Source organism: Pristiophorus japonicus, chromosome 23, assembly GCF_044704955.1.
Source record: "Pristiophorus japonicus isolate sPriJap1 chromosome 23, sPriJap1.hap1, whole genome shotgun sequence".
NCBI lineage: Eukaryota > Metazoa > Chordata > Chondrichthyes > Pristiophoridae > Pristiophorus > Pristiophorus japonicus.
The window spans coordinates 62,385,802-62,399,515 of record NC_091999.1 but is presented as its reverse complement, the minus strand read 5'-3'; the positions used below and the strand labels follow the sequence as shown (position 1 = coordinate 62,399,515).

The 13,714-nt window shown below is 43.6% G+C and overlaps 8 non-coding genes across 8 annotated transcripts; all 8 read left to right on the top strand.

The window, feature by feature from the left end:
• The first annotated feature begins 1,273 nt into the window (after window positions 1-1,273).
• trnad-guc (transfer RNA aspartic acid (anticodon GUC)) lies at window positions 1,274-1,345 on the top strand. The gene has a single exon. It is a non-coding gene; the product is annotated as a tRNA-Asp (tRNA).
• A 2,166-nt stretch (window positions 1,346-3,511) lies between these two features.
• On the top strand, window positions 3,512-3,593 carry trnas-aga (transfer RNA serine (anticodon AGA)). The gene has a single exon. It is a non-coding gene; the product is annotated as a tRNA-Ser (tRNA).
• A 1,568-nt stretch (window positions 3,594-5,161) lies between these two features.
• On the top strand, window positions 5,162-5,233 carry trnad-guc (transfer RNA aspartic acid (anticodon GUC)). Its single transcript has one exon. It is a non-coding gene; the product is annotated as a tRNA-Asp (tRNA).
• A 4,118-nt stretch (window positions 5,234-9,351) lies between these two features.
• On the top strand, window positions 9,352-9,433 carry trnas-aga (transfer RNA serine (anticodon AGA)). Its single transcript has one exon. It is a non-coding gene; the product is annotated as a tRNA-Ser (tRNA).
• A 1,581-nt stretch (window positions 9,434-11,014) lies between these two features.
• trnad-guc (transfer RNA aspartic acid (anticodon GUC)) lies at window positions 11,015-11,086 on the top strand. Its single transcript has one exon. It is a non-coding gene; the product is annotated as a tRNA-Asp (tRNA).
• Window positions 11,087-11,302: 216 nt separating this feature from the next.
• Window positions 11,303-11,384, top strand: trnas-aga (transfer RNA serine (anticodon AGA)). The gene has a single exon. It is a non-coding gene; the product is annotated as a tRNA-Ser (tRNA).
• A 1,581-nt stretch (window positions 11,385-12,965) lies between these two features.
• Window positions 12,966-13,037, top strand: trnad-guc (transfer RNA aspartic acid (anticodon GUC)). The gene has a single exon. It is a non-coding gene; the product is annotated as a tRNA-Asp (tRNA).
• A 216-nt stretch (window positions 13,038-13,253) lies between these two features.
• On the top strand, window positions 13,254-13,335 carry trnas-aga (transfer RNA serine (anticodon AGA)). The gene has a single exon. It is a non-coding gene; the product is annotated as a tRNA-Ser (tRNA).
• Window positions 13,336-13,714: the final 379 nt, after the last annotated feature.

The window sequence follows — 13,714 nt, the reverse complement described above, 5'->3', positions numbered from 1 at the left end:
TGTCTGTGGAAATCATCACCATGAATTTGGTATGTCCTGGAACTTATAAAAAAGACTTGGGGAAAATAATACGGTTGTGAACTTTTGTATCGGCTTTGGTTCAGTGGCAGCATTCTCGACTGAATCAGGAGTTTGTGTGTTCAAGTCGCACTCCTTGGACTTGATCATATCATCTTGGCTAACACTCAAGTGCAGCACTTGGGAAATTTTGCAATGTTGAAGCTGTTGACTTTCGGATGAAATGTTAAATTGAAGCTCCGTCTGCACCCTCGGGTGGATATGAAAGGTCCCAGAGCATTACTCGAAACAGAGTAGGAGAGTTGCCCCCGTGACAATATTCCTCAAAATGTTCGTAAATGCTCACTAAAAGACTATGTGCATGTGTTTGTATGTGGGGTTGGGGTTGAAGCCCAGTTTGTCACAGAAACAGAATCCAAGCTCTCACAGGGCCAGGATAACCGAGTGGTTATGTCGTTGGCCTTAAACTTCAAAGGGTTTTCCACCGTGGTTTCTTCCCCACTCCTGGTTTCTATTTATTTTAACACAGATTTCCTCCCATTCTGATCAGTGATGTCCGATTTTCATCGGTTGAATCAACAATTTTCTGTAACTATGTGTCACTCTGAACCGATAATGAAATGAAATTGTGAAATGTATCTGTGTCGCTCGGTCTCTGCCTCACTCTCTCTCTCCACAGAGCTGTGTATGTGTTTGTATGTCTGAGTCTTTGTCTCTCTCTGTCTGACTCACTCTGTCTGTCCCTGTTTCTCCGTTTGTCTCAGTCTCTCAATCTGTCTCTTTCTCACGGTGCCCACGTCTGTTCCAATGGGATTCTCTCAGATTCTTTGTCTGACTGGCTCTCTCTTTCCCATCATTTCGGTCTGTCCATTTCTTTGCCTGTCTCTGTTAGTCCCTGCCTCTAACCTGAGAAGTATTTCCATCATTTTCTGTTTTAGTCTCTATCTCTTTCTCTCTATCTGTCTCTCTCCTTGTCACTGTCTTTATCATTGTCTTTCTCTCACTCTTTCCCTTTCTCTCTTAATAGATCAAACACACAAATCTCTGTCTCTGTATGTGTTTGAGTCTTTTTCTCACCCAATCTGCCTCTCCTTCTCAGTCTCACACTTTCTGTCTCTCGTTGTCTCTATCTCGGTGTCTGTCTCTCCCTGTTTGTCGGTTTGTCTCTGTCTCTCAATGTGTCTGTCGACTTCTCATGGTGTCCAGTTCTGTTCACAGCTCGATTCCTGCTCCGACAGCGGAGCTATCCGTCAGTTCCTCGTTAGTATAGTGGTGAGTATCCCCGCCTGTCACGCGGGAGACCGGGTTTCAATTCCCCGACGGGGAGGCAGATGTTTCAAAATGTTGATTTTTACTTCTGTTTCTTGGTATATACATATTAAAAATTCCAGAGCGAAATCGAACTGTGAAAATACAGGTAGAGGAGTTTGCCTCTTCCAGATTTTTAGCAAACGGAGACTTTTTCAGGATTCTTTGGCCATCTGCTGCACAGAGATGGATGACTGAGTTTTTTCTGAGTAACGTTTAAAAAGCCAGCGACACAGTAGTCGTGGCGGAGTGGTTAAGGCGATGGACTAGAAATCCATTGGGATTTTCCCGCGGAGGTTCGAATCCTGCCGACTACGATTCTCAGCATTTTTCATTCCATTTCACAATTTAACCAGTTCGCTACCAAACTGATCATGTGATAATTGGAATAACGTCCCACACCTTTCAACACTGACATTTGTTCTCATTTTTATTCATCTGCAATATTCACGATACATCCGATTAAAAAATCGCAGCAATCAGTCATAGTTGCGACAGTGATTCAGCCTGTCTATCCCTCGAGATGTCTAAGGCAGCTGTGCATGCCCGTTGGTGCGTGTAAATTTTTGGTTATCTGTGTCTCTGTGTCTGTCTATCTCTATTTTTGTCTCTGTGTATGTGCAACTGTCTGTGGAAATCATCACCATGAATTTGGTATGTCCTGGAACTTATAAAAAAGACTTGGGGAAAATAATACGGTTGTGAACTTTTGTATCGGCTTTGGTTCAGTGGCAGCATTCTCGACTGAATCAGGAGTTTATGTCTTCAAGTCGCACTTCTTGGACTTGAGCATATCATCTTGGCTAACACTCAAGTGCAGCACTTGGGGAATTTTGCAATGTTGAAGCTGTTGACTTTCGGATGAAATGTTAAATTGAAGCTCCGTCTGCACCCTCGGGTGGATATGAAAGGTCCCAGAGCATTACTCGAAACAGAGTAGGAGAGTTGCCCCCGTGTCAATATTCCTCAAAATGTTCGTAAATGCTCACTAAAAGACTATGTGCATGTGTTTGTATGTGGGGTTGGGGTTGAAGCCCAGTTTGTCACAGAAACAGAATCCAAGCTCTCACAGGGCCAGGATAACCGAGTGGTTATGTCGTTGGCCTTAAACTTCAAAGGGTTTTCCACCGTGGGTTCTTCCCCACTCCTGGTTTCTATATATTTTAACACAGATTTCCTCCCATTCTGATCAGTGATGTCCGATTTTCATCGGTTGAATCAACAATTTTCTGTAACTATGTGTCACTCTGAACCGATAATAAAATGAAATTGTGAAATGTATCTGTGTCGCTCGGTCTCTGCCTCTCTCTCTCTCTACACAGAGCTGTGTATGTGTTTGTATGTCTGAGTCTTTGTCTCTCTCAGTCTGCTCACTCTGTCTGTCCCTGTTTCTCCGTTTGTCTCAGTCTCTCAATCTGTCTCTTTCTCACGGTGCCCACGTCTGTTCCAATGGGATTCTCTCAGATTCTTTGTCTGACTGGCTCTCTCTTTCCCATCATTTCGGTCTGTCCATTTCTTTGCCTGTCTCTGTTAGTTCCTGCCTCTAACCTGAGAAGTATTTCCATCATTTTCTGTTTTAGTCTCTATCTCTTTCTCTCTATCTGTCTCTCTCATTGTCAGTGTCTTTATCATTGTCTTTCTCTCACTCTTTCCCTTTCTCTCTTAATAGATCAACCACACAAATCTCTGTCTCTGCATGTGTTTGCGTCTTTTTCTCACCCAATCTGCCTCTCCTTCTCAGTCTCACACTTTCTGTCTCTCGTTGTCTCTATCTCGGTGTCTGTCTCTCCCTGTTTGTCGGTTTGTCTCTGTCTCTCAATGTGTCTGTCGACTTCTCATGGTGTCCAGTTCTGTTCACAGCTCGATTCCTGCTCCGACAGAGCAGCTATCCGTCAGTTCCTCGTTAGTATAGTGGTGAGTATCCCCGCCTGTCACGCGGGAGACCGGGGTTCACTTCCCCAACGGGGAGGCAGATGTTTCAAAATGTTGATTTTTACTTCTGTTTCTTGGTCGATACATATTAAAAATTCCAGAGCGAAATCGAACTGTGAAAATACATGTGGAGGAGTTTGCCTCTTCCAGATTGTTAGCAAACGGAGACTTTTTCAGGATTCTTTGGCCGTCTGCTGCACAGAGATGGATGACTGAGTTTTTTCTGAGTAACGTTTAAAAAGCCAGCGACACAGTAGTCGTGGCCGAGTGGTTAAGGCGATGGACTAGAAATCCATTGGGATTTTCCCGCGCAGGTTCGAATCCTGCCGACTACGATTCTCAGCATTTTTCATTCCATTTCACAATTTAACCAGTTCTCCACCAAACTGATCATGTGATAATTGGAATAACGTCCCACACCTTTCAACACTGACATTTGTTCTCATTTTTATTCATCTGCAATATTCACGATACATCCGATTGGAAAATCGCAACAATCAGTCAAATTTGCGACCGTGATTCAGCCTGTCTATCCCTCGAGATGTCTAAGGCAGCTGTGCATGCCCCTTGGTGCGTGTAAATTTTTGGTTATGTGTGTCTCTGTGTCTGTCTATCTCTATTTTTGCCTCTGTGCATGTTCACCTGTCTGTGGAAATCATCACCATGAATTTGGTATGTCCTGGAACTTATAAAAAAGACTTGGGGAAAATAATACGGTTGTGAACTTTTGTATCGGCTTTGGTTCAGTGGCAGCATTCTCGACTGAATCAGGAGTTTGTGTGTTCAAGTCGCACTCCTTGGACTTGAGCATATCATCTTGGCTAACACTCAAGTGCAGCACTTGGGGAATTTTGCAATGTTGAAGCTGTTGACTTTCGGATGAAATGTTAAATTGAAGCTCCGTCTGCACCCTCGGGTGGATATGAAGGTCCCAGAGCATTACTCGAAACAGAGTAGGAGAGTTGCCCCCGTGTCAATATTCCTCAAAATGTTCGTAAATGCTCACTAAAAGACTATGTGCATGTGCTTGTATGTGGGGTTGGGGTTGAAGCCCAGTTTGTCACAGAGACAGAATCCAAACTCTCACAGGGCCAGGATAACCGAGTGGTTATGTCGTTGGCCTTAAACTTCAAAGGGTTTTCCACCGTGGGTTCTTCCCCACTCCTGGTTTCTATTTATTTTAACACAGATTTCCTCCCATTCTGACCAGTGATGTCCGATTTTCATCGGTTGAATCAACAATTTTCTGTAACTATGTGTCACTCTGAACCGATAATGAAATGAAATTGTGAAATGTATCTGTGTCGCTCGGTCTCTGCCTCTCTCTCTCTCTCCACAGAGCCGTGTATGTGTTTGTATGTCTGAGTCTTTGTCTCTCTCAGTCTGACTCATTCTGTCTGTCCCTGTTTCTCCGTTTTTCTCAGTCTCTCAATCTGTCTCTTTCTCACGGTGCCCACGTCTGTTCCAATGGGATTCTCTCAGATTCTTTGTCTGACTGGCTCTCTCTTTCCCATCATTTCGGTCTGTCCATTTCTTTGCCTGTCTCTGTTAGTCCCTGCCTCTAACCTGAGAAGTATTTCCATCATTTTCTGTTTTAGTCTCTATCTCTTTCTCTCTATCTGTCTCTCTCCTTGTCACTGTCTTTATCATTGTCTTTTTCTCACTCTTTCCCTTTCTCTCTTAATAGATCAAACACACAAATCTCTGTCTCTGTATGTGTTTGAGTCTTTTTCTCACCCAATCTGCCTCTCCTTCTCAGTCTCACACTTTCTGTCTCTCGTTGTCTCTATCTGGGTGTCTGTCTCTCCCTGTTTGTCGGTTTGTCTCTGTCTCTCAATATGTCTGTCGACTTCTCATGGTTCACAGCTCGATTCCTGCTCCGACAGAAGAGCTTTCCGTCAGTTCCTCGTTAGTATAGTGGTGAGTATCCCCGCCTGTCACGCGGGAGACCGGGGTTCAATTCCCCGACGGGGAGGCAGATGTTTCAAAATGTCGATTTTTACTTCTGTTTCTTGGTAGATACATATTAAAAATTCCAGAGCGAAATCGAACTGTGAAAATACATGTGGAGGAGTTTGCCTCTTCCAGATTTTTTGCAAACGGAGACTTTTTCAGGATTCTTTGGCCGTCTGCTGCACAGAGATGGATGACTGAGTTTTTTCTGAGTAACGTTTAAAAAGCCAGCGACACAGTAGTCGTGGCGGAGTGGTTAAGGCGATGGACTAGAAATCCATTGCGATTTTCCCGCGCAGGTTCGAAACCTGCCGACTACGATTCGCAGCATTTTTCATTCCATTTCACAATTTAACCAGTTCTCTACCAAACTGATCATGTGATAATTGGAATAACGTCCCACACCTTTCAACACTGACATTTGTTCTCATTTTTATTAATCTGCAATATTAACGATACATCCGATTAAAAAATCGCAACAATCAGTCAAAGTTGCGACACTGATTCAGCCTGTCTATCCCTCGAGATGTCTAAGGCAGCTGTGCATGCCCGTTGGTGCGTGTAAATTTTTGGTTATCTGTGTCTCTGTGTCTGTCTATCTCTATTTTTGTCTCTGTGTATGTGCAACTGTCTGTGGAAATCATCACCATGAATTTGGTATGTCCTGGAACTTATAAAAAAGACTTGGGGAAAATAATACGGTTGTGAACTTTTGTATCGGCTTTGGTTCAGTGGCAGCATTCTCGACTGAATCAGGAGTTTGTGTGTTCAAATCGCACTCCTTGGACTTGATCATATCATCTTGGCTAACACTCAAGTGCAGCACTTGGGAAATTTTGCAATGTTGAAGCTGTTGACTTTCGGATGAAATGTTAAATTGAAGCTCCGTCTGCACCCTCGGGTGGATATGAAAGGTCCCAGAGCATTACTCGAAACAGAGTAGGAGAGTTGCCCCCGTGTCAATATTCCTCAAAATGTTCGTAAATGCTCACTGAAAGACTATGTGCATGTGTTTGTATGTGGGGTTGGGGTTGAAGCCCAGTTTGTCACAGAAACAGAATCCAAGCTCTCACAGGGCCAGGATAACCGAGTGGTTATGTCGTTGGCCTTAAACTTCAAAGGGTTATCCACCGTGGGTTCTTCCCCACTCCTGGTTTCTATTTATTTTAACACAGATTTCCTCCCATTCTGATCAGTGATGTCCGATTTTCATCGGTTGAATCAACAATTTTCTGTAACTATGTGTCACTCTGAACCGATAATGAAATGAAATTGTGAAATGTATCTGTGTCGCTCGGTCTCTGCCTCACTCTCTCTCTCCACAGAGCTGTGTATGTGTTTGTATGTCTGAGTCTTTGTCTCTCTCTGTCTGACTCACTCTGTCTGTCCCTGTTTCTCCGTTTGTCTCAGTCTCTCAATCTGTCTCTTTCTCACGGTGCCCACGTCTGTTCCAATGGGATTCTCTCAGATTCTTTGTCTGACTGGCTCTCTCTTTCCCATCATTTCGGTCTGTCCATTTCTTTGCCTGTCTCTGTTAGTCCCTGCCTCTAACCTGAGAAGTATTTCCATCATTTTCTGTTTTAGTCTCTATCTCTTTCTCTCTATCTGTCTCTCTCCTTGTCACTGTCTTTATCATTGTCTTTCTCTCACTCTTTCCCTTTCTCTCTTAATAGATCAAACACACAAATCTCTGTCTCTGTATGTGTTTGAGTCTTTTTCTCACCCAATCTGCCTCTCCTTCTCAGTCTCACACTTTCTGTCTCTCGTTGTCTCTATCTCGGTGTCTGTCTCTCCCTGTTTGTCGGTTTGTCTCTGTCTCTCAATGTGTCTGTCGACTTCTCATGGTGTCCAGTTCTGTTCACAGCTCGATTCCTGCTCCGACAGCGGAACTATCCGTCAGTTCCTCGTTAGTATAGTGGTGAGTATCCCCGCCTGTCACGTGGGAGACCGGGTTTCAATTCCCCGACGGGGAGGCAGATGTTTCAAAATGTTGATTTTTACTTCTGTTTCTTGGTATATACATATTAAAAATTCCAGAGCGAAATCGAACTGTGAAAATACAGGTAGAGGAGTTTGCCTCTTCCAGATTTTTAGCAAACGGAGACTTTTTCAGGATTCTTTGGCCATCTGCTGCACAGAGATGGATGACTGAGTTTTTTCTGAGTAACGTTTAAAAAGCCAGCGACACAGTAGTCGTGGCGGAGTGGTTAAGGCGATGGACTAGAAATCCATTGGGATTTTCCCGCGGAGGTTCGAATCCTGCCGACTACGATTCTCAGCATTTTTCATTCCATTTCACAATTTAACCAGTTCGCTACCAAACTGATCATGTGATAATTGGAATAACGTCCCACACCTTTCAACACTGACATTTGTTCTCATTTTTATTCATCTGCAATATTCACGATACATCCGATTAAAAAATCGCAGCAATCAGTCATAGTTGCGACAGTGATTCAGCCTGTCTATCCCTCGAGATGTCTAAGGCAGCTGTGCATGCCCGTTGGTGCGTGTAAATTTTTGGTTATCTGTGTCTCTGTGTCTGTCTATCTCTATTTTTGTCTCTGTGTATGTGCAACTGTCTGTGGAAATCATCACCATGAATTTGGTATGTCCTGGAACTTATAAAAAAGACTTGGGGAAAATAATACGGTTGTGAACTTTTGTATCGGCTTTGGTTCAGTGGCAGCATTCTCGACTGAATCAGGAGTTTATGTCTTCAAGTCGCACTCCTTGGACTTGAGCATATCATCTTGGCTAACACTCAAGTGCAGCACTTGGGGAATTTTGCAATGTTGAAGCTGTTGACTTTCGGATGAAATGTTAAATTGAAGCTCCGTCTGCACCCTCGGGTGGATATGAAAGGTCCCAGAGCATTACTCGAAACAGAGTAGGAGAGTTGCCCCCGTGTCAATATTCCTCAAAATGTTCGTAAATGCTCACTAAAAGACTATGTGCATGTGTTTGTATGTGGGGTTGGGGTTGAAGCCCAGTTTGTCACAGAAACAGAATCCAAGCTCTCACAGGGCCAGGATAACCGAGTGGTTATGTCGTTGGCCTTAAACTTCAAAGGGTTTTCCACCGTGGGTTCTTCCCCACTCCTGGTTTCTATTTATTTTAACACAGATTTCCTCCCATTCTGATCAGTGATGTCCGATTTTCATCGGTTGAATCAACAATTTTCTGTAACTATGTGTCACTCTGAACCGATAATAAAATGAAATTGTGAAATGTATCTGTGTCGCTCGGTCTCTGCCTCTCTCTCTCTCTCCACAGAGCTGTGTATGTGTTTGTATGTCTGAGTCTTTGTCTCTCTCTGTCTGACTCACTCTGTCTGTCCCTGTTTCTCCGTTTGTCTCAGTCTCTCAATCTGTCTCTTTCTCACGGTGCCCACGTCTGTTCCAATGGGATTCTCTCAGATTCTTTGTCTGACTGGCTCTCTCTTTCCCATCATTTCGGTCTGTCCATTTCTTTGCCTGTCTCTGTTAGTCCCTGCCTCTAACCTGAGAAGTATTTCCATCATTTTCTGTATTAGTCTCTATCTCTTTCTCTCTATCTGTCTCTCTCCTTGTCACTGTCTTTATCATTTTCTTTCTCTCACTCTTTCCCTTTCTCTCTTAATAGATCAAACACACAAATCTCTGTCTCTGTATGTGTTTGAGTCTTTTTCTCACCCAATCTGCCTCTCCTTCTCAGTCTCACACTTTCTGTCTCTCGTTGTGTCTATCTCGGTGTCTGTCTCTCCCTGTTTGTCGGTTTGTCTCTGTCTCTCAATGTGTCTGTCGACTTCTCATGGTGTCCAGTTCTGTTCACAGCTCGATTCCTGCTCCGACAGCGGAGCTATCCGTCAGTTCCTCGTTAGTATAGTGGTGAGTATCCCCGTCTGTCACGCGGGAGACCGGGTTTCAATTCCCCGACGGGGAGGCAGATGTTTCAAAATGTTGATTTTTACTTCTGTTTCTTCTCAGATACATATTAAAAATTCCAGAGCGAAATCGAACTGTGAAAATACAGGTAGAGGAGTTTGCCTCTTCCAGATTTTTAGCAAACGGAGACTTTTTCAGGATTCTTTGGCCGTCTGCTGCACAGAGATGGATGACTGAGTTTTTTCTGAGTAACGTTTAAAAAGCCAGCGACACAGTAGTCGTGGCCGAGTGGTTAAGGCGATGGATTAGAAATCCATTGGGATTTTCCCGCGCAGGTTCGAATCCTGCCGACTACGATTCGCAGCATTTTTCATTCCATTTCACAATTTAACCAGTTCGCGACCAAACTGATCATGTGATAATTGGAATAACGTCCCACACCTTTCAACACTGACATTTGTTCTCATTTTTATTAATCTGCAATATTCACGATACATCCGATTAAAAAATCGCAGCAATCAGTCATAGTTGCGACAGTGATTCAGCCTGTCTATCCCTCGAGATGTCTAAGGCAGCTGTGCATGCCCGTTGGTGCGTGTAAATTTTTGGTTATCTGTTTCTCTTTGTCTGTCTATCTCTATTTTTGTCTCTGTGTATGTGCAACTGTCTGTGGAAATCATCACCATGAATTTGGTATGTCCTGGAACTTATAAAAAAGACTTGGGGAAAATAATACGGTTGTGAACTTTTGTATCGGCTTTGGTTCAGTGGCAGCATTCTCGACTGAATCAGGAGTTTGTGTCTTCAAGTCGCACTCCTTGGACTTGAGCATATCATCTTGGCTAACACTCAAGTGCAGCACTTGGGGAATTTTGCAATGTTGAAGCTGTTGACTTTCGGATGAAATGTTAAATTGAAGCTCCGTCTGCACCCTCGGGTGGATATGAAAGGTCCCAGAGCATTACTCGAAACAGAGTAGGAGAGTTGCCCCCGTGTCAATATTCCTCAAAATGTTCGTAAATGCTCACTAAAAGACTATGTGCATGTGTTTGTATGTGGGGTTGGTGTTGAAGCCCAGTTTGTCACAGAGACAGAATCCAAGCTCTCACAGGGCCAGGATAACCGAGTGGTTATGTCGTTGGCCTTAAACTTCAAAGGGTTTTCCACCGTGGGTTCTTCCCCACTCCTGGTTTCTATTTATTTTAACACAGATTTCCTCCCATTCTGATCAGTGATGTCCGATTTTCATCGGTTGAATCAACAATTTTCTGTAACTATGTGTCACTCTGAACCGATAATGAAATGAAATTGTGAAATGAATCTGTGTCGCTCGGTCTCTGCCTCTCTCTCTCTCTCCACAGAGCTGTGTATGTGTTTGTATGTCTGAGTCTTTGTCCCTCTCAGTCTGACTCACTCTGTCTGTCCCTGTTTCTCCGTTTGTCTCAGTCTCTCAATCTGTCTCTTTCTCACGGTGCCCACGTCTGTTCCAATGGGATTCTCTCAGATTCTTTGTCTGACTGGCTCTCTCTTTCCCATCATTTCGGTCTGTCCATTTCTTTGCCTGTCTCTGTTAGTCCCTGCCTCTAACCTGAGAAGTATTTCCATCATTTTCTGTTTTAGTCTCTATCTCTTTCTCTCTATCTGTCTCTCTCCTTGTCACTGTCTTTATCATTGTCTTTCTCTCACTCTTTCCCTTTCTCTCTTAATAGATCAAACACACAAATCTCTGTCTCTGTATGTGTTTGAGTCTTTTTCTCACCCAATCTGCCTCTCCTTCTCAGTCTCACACTTTCTGTCTCTCGTTGTCTCTATCTCGGTGTCTGTCTCTCCCTGTTTGTCCGTTTGTATCTGTCTCTCAATGTGTCTGTCGACTTCTCATGGTGTCCAGTTCTGTTCACAGCTCGATTCCTGCTCCGACAGAGGAGCTATCCGTCAGTTCCTCGTTAGTATAGTGGTAAGTATCCCCGCCTGTCACGTGGGAGACCGGGGTTCAATTCCCCGACGGGGAGGCAGATGTTTCAAAATGTTCATTTTTACTTCTGTTTCTTGGTAGATACATATTAAAAATTCCAGAGCGAAATCGAACTGTGAAAATACAGGTAGAGGAGTTTGCCTCTTCCAGATTTTTAGCAAACGGAGACTTTTTCAGGATTCTTTGGCCGTCTGCTGCACAGGGATGGATGACTGAGTTTTTTCTGAGTAACGTTTAAAAAGCCAGCGACACAGTAGTCGTGGCCGAGTGGTTAAGGCGATGGATTAGAAATCCATTGGGATTTTCCCGCGTAGGTTCGAATCCTGCCGACTACGATTCGCAGCATTTTTCATTCCATTTCACAATTTAACCAGTTCGCGACCAAACTGATCATGTGATAATTGGAATAACGTCCCACACCTTTCAACACTGACATTTGTTCTCATTTTTATTAATCTGCAATATTCACGATACATCCGATTAAAAAATCGCAGCAATCAGTCATAGTTGCGACAGTGATTCAGCCTGTCTATCCCTCGAGATGTCTAAGGCAGCTGTGCATGCCCGTTGGTGCGTGTAAATTTTTGGTTATCTGTTTCTCTTTGTCTGTCTATCTCTATTTTTGTCTCTGTGTATGTGCAACTGTCTGTGGAAATCATCACCATGAATTTGGTATGTCCTGGAACTTATAAAAAAGACTTGGGGAAAATAATACGGTTGTGAACTTTTGTATCGGCTTTGGTTCAGTGGCAGCATTCTCGACTGAATCAGGAGTTTGTGTCTTCAAGTCGCACTCCTTGGACTTGAGCATATCATCTTGGCTAACACTCAAGTGCAGCACTTGGGGAATTTTGCAATGTTGAAGCTGTTGACTTTCGGATGAAATGTTAAATTGAAGCTCCGTCTGCACCCTCGGGTGGATATGAAAGGTCCCAGAGCATTACTCGAAACAGAGTAGGAGAGTTGCCCCCGTGTCAATATTCCTCAAAATGTTCGTAAATGCTCACTAAAAGACTATGTGCATGTGTTTGTATGTGGGGTTGGTGTTGAAGCCCAGTTTGTCACAGAGACAGAATCCAAGCTCTCACAGGGCCAGGATAACCGAGTGGTTATGTCGTTGGCCTTAAACTTCAAAGGGTTTTCCACCGTGGGTTCTTCCCCACTCCTGGTTTCTATTTATTTTAACACAGATTTCCTCCCATTCTGATCAGTGATGTCCGATTTTCATCGGTTGAATCAACAATTTTCTGTAACTATGTGTCACTCTGAACCGATAATGAAATGAAATTGTGAAATGAATCTGTGTCGGTCGGTCTCTGCCTCTCTCTCTCTCTCCACAGAGCTGTGTATGTGTTTGTATGTCTGAGTCTTTGTCTCTCTCAGTCTGACTCACTCTGTCTGTCCCTGTTTCTCCGTTTGTCTCAGTCTCTCAATCTGTCTCTTTATCACGGTGCCCACGTCTGTTCCAATGGGATTCTCTCAGATTCTTTGTCTGACTGGCTCTCTCTTTCCCATCATTTCGGTCTGTCCATTTCTTTGCCTGTCTCTGTTAGTCCCTGCCTCTAACCTGAGAAGTATTTCCATCATTTTCTGTTTTAGTCTCTATCTCTTTCTCTCTATCTGTCTCTCTCCTTGTCACTGTCTTTATCATTGTCTTTCTCTCACTCTTTCCCTTTCTCTCTTAATAGATCAAATACACAAATCTCTGTCTCTGTATGTGTTTGAGTCTTTTTCTCACCCAATCTGCCTCTCCATCTCAGTCTCACACTTTCTGTCTCTCGTTGTCTCTATCTCGGTGTCTGTCTCTCCCTGTTTGTCCGTTTGTATCTGTCTCTCAATGTGTCTGTCGACTTCTCATGGTGTCCAGTTCTGTTCACAGCTCGATTCCTGCTCCGACAGAGGAGCTATCCGTCAGTTCCTCGTTAGTATAGTGGTAAGTATCCCCGCCTGTCACGTGGGAGACCGGGGTTCAATTCCCCGACGGGGAGGCAGATGTTTCAAAATGTTCATTTTTACTTCTGTTTCTTGGTAGATACATATTAAAAATTCCAGAGCGAAATCGAACTGTGAAAATACATGTGGAGGAGTTTGCCTCTTCCAGATTTTTTGCAAACGGAGACTTTTTCAGGATTCTTTGGCCGTCTGCTGCACAGAGATGGATGACTGAGTTTTTTCTGAGTAACGTTTAAAAAGCCAGCGACACAGTAGTCGTGGCCGAGTGGTTAAGGCGATGGACTAGAAATCCATTGGGATTTTCCCGCGCAGGTTCGAATCCTCCCGACTACGATTCGCAGCATTTTTCATTCCATTTCACAATTTAACCAGTTCTCCACCAAACTGATCATGTGATAATTGGAATAACGTCCCACACCTTTCAACACTGACATTTGTTCTCATTTTTATTAATCTGCAATATTCACGATACATCCGATTAAAAAATCGCAGCAATCAGTCATAGTTGCGACAGTGATTCAGCCTGTCTATCCCTCGAGATGTCTAAGGCAGCTGTGCATGCCCGTTGGTGCGTGTAAATTTTTGGTTATCTGTTTCTCTTTGTCTGTCTATCTCTATTTTTGTCTCTGTGTATGTGCAACTGTCTGTGGAAATCATCACCATGAATTTGGTATGTCCTGGAACTTATAAAAAAGACTTGGGGAAAATAATA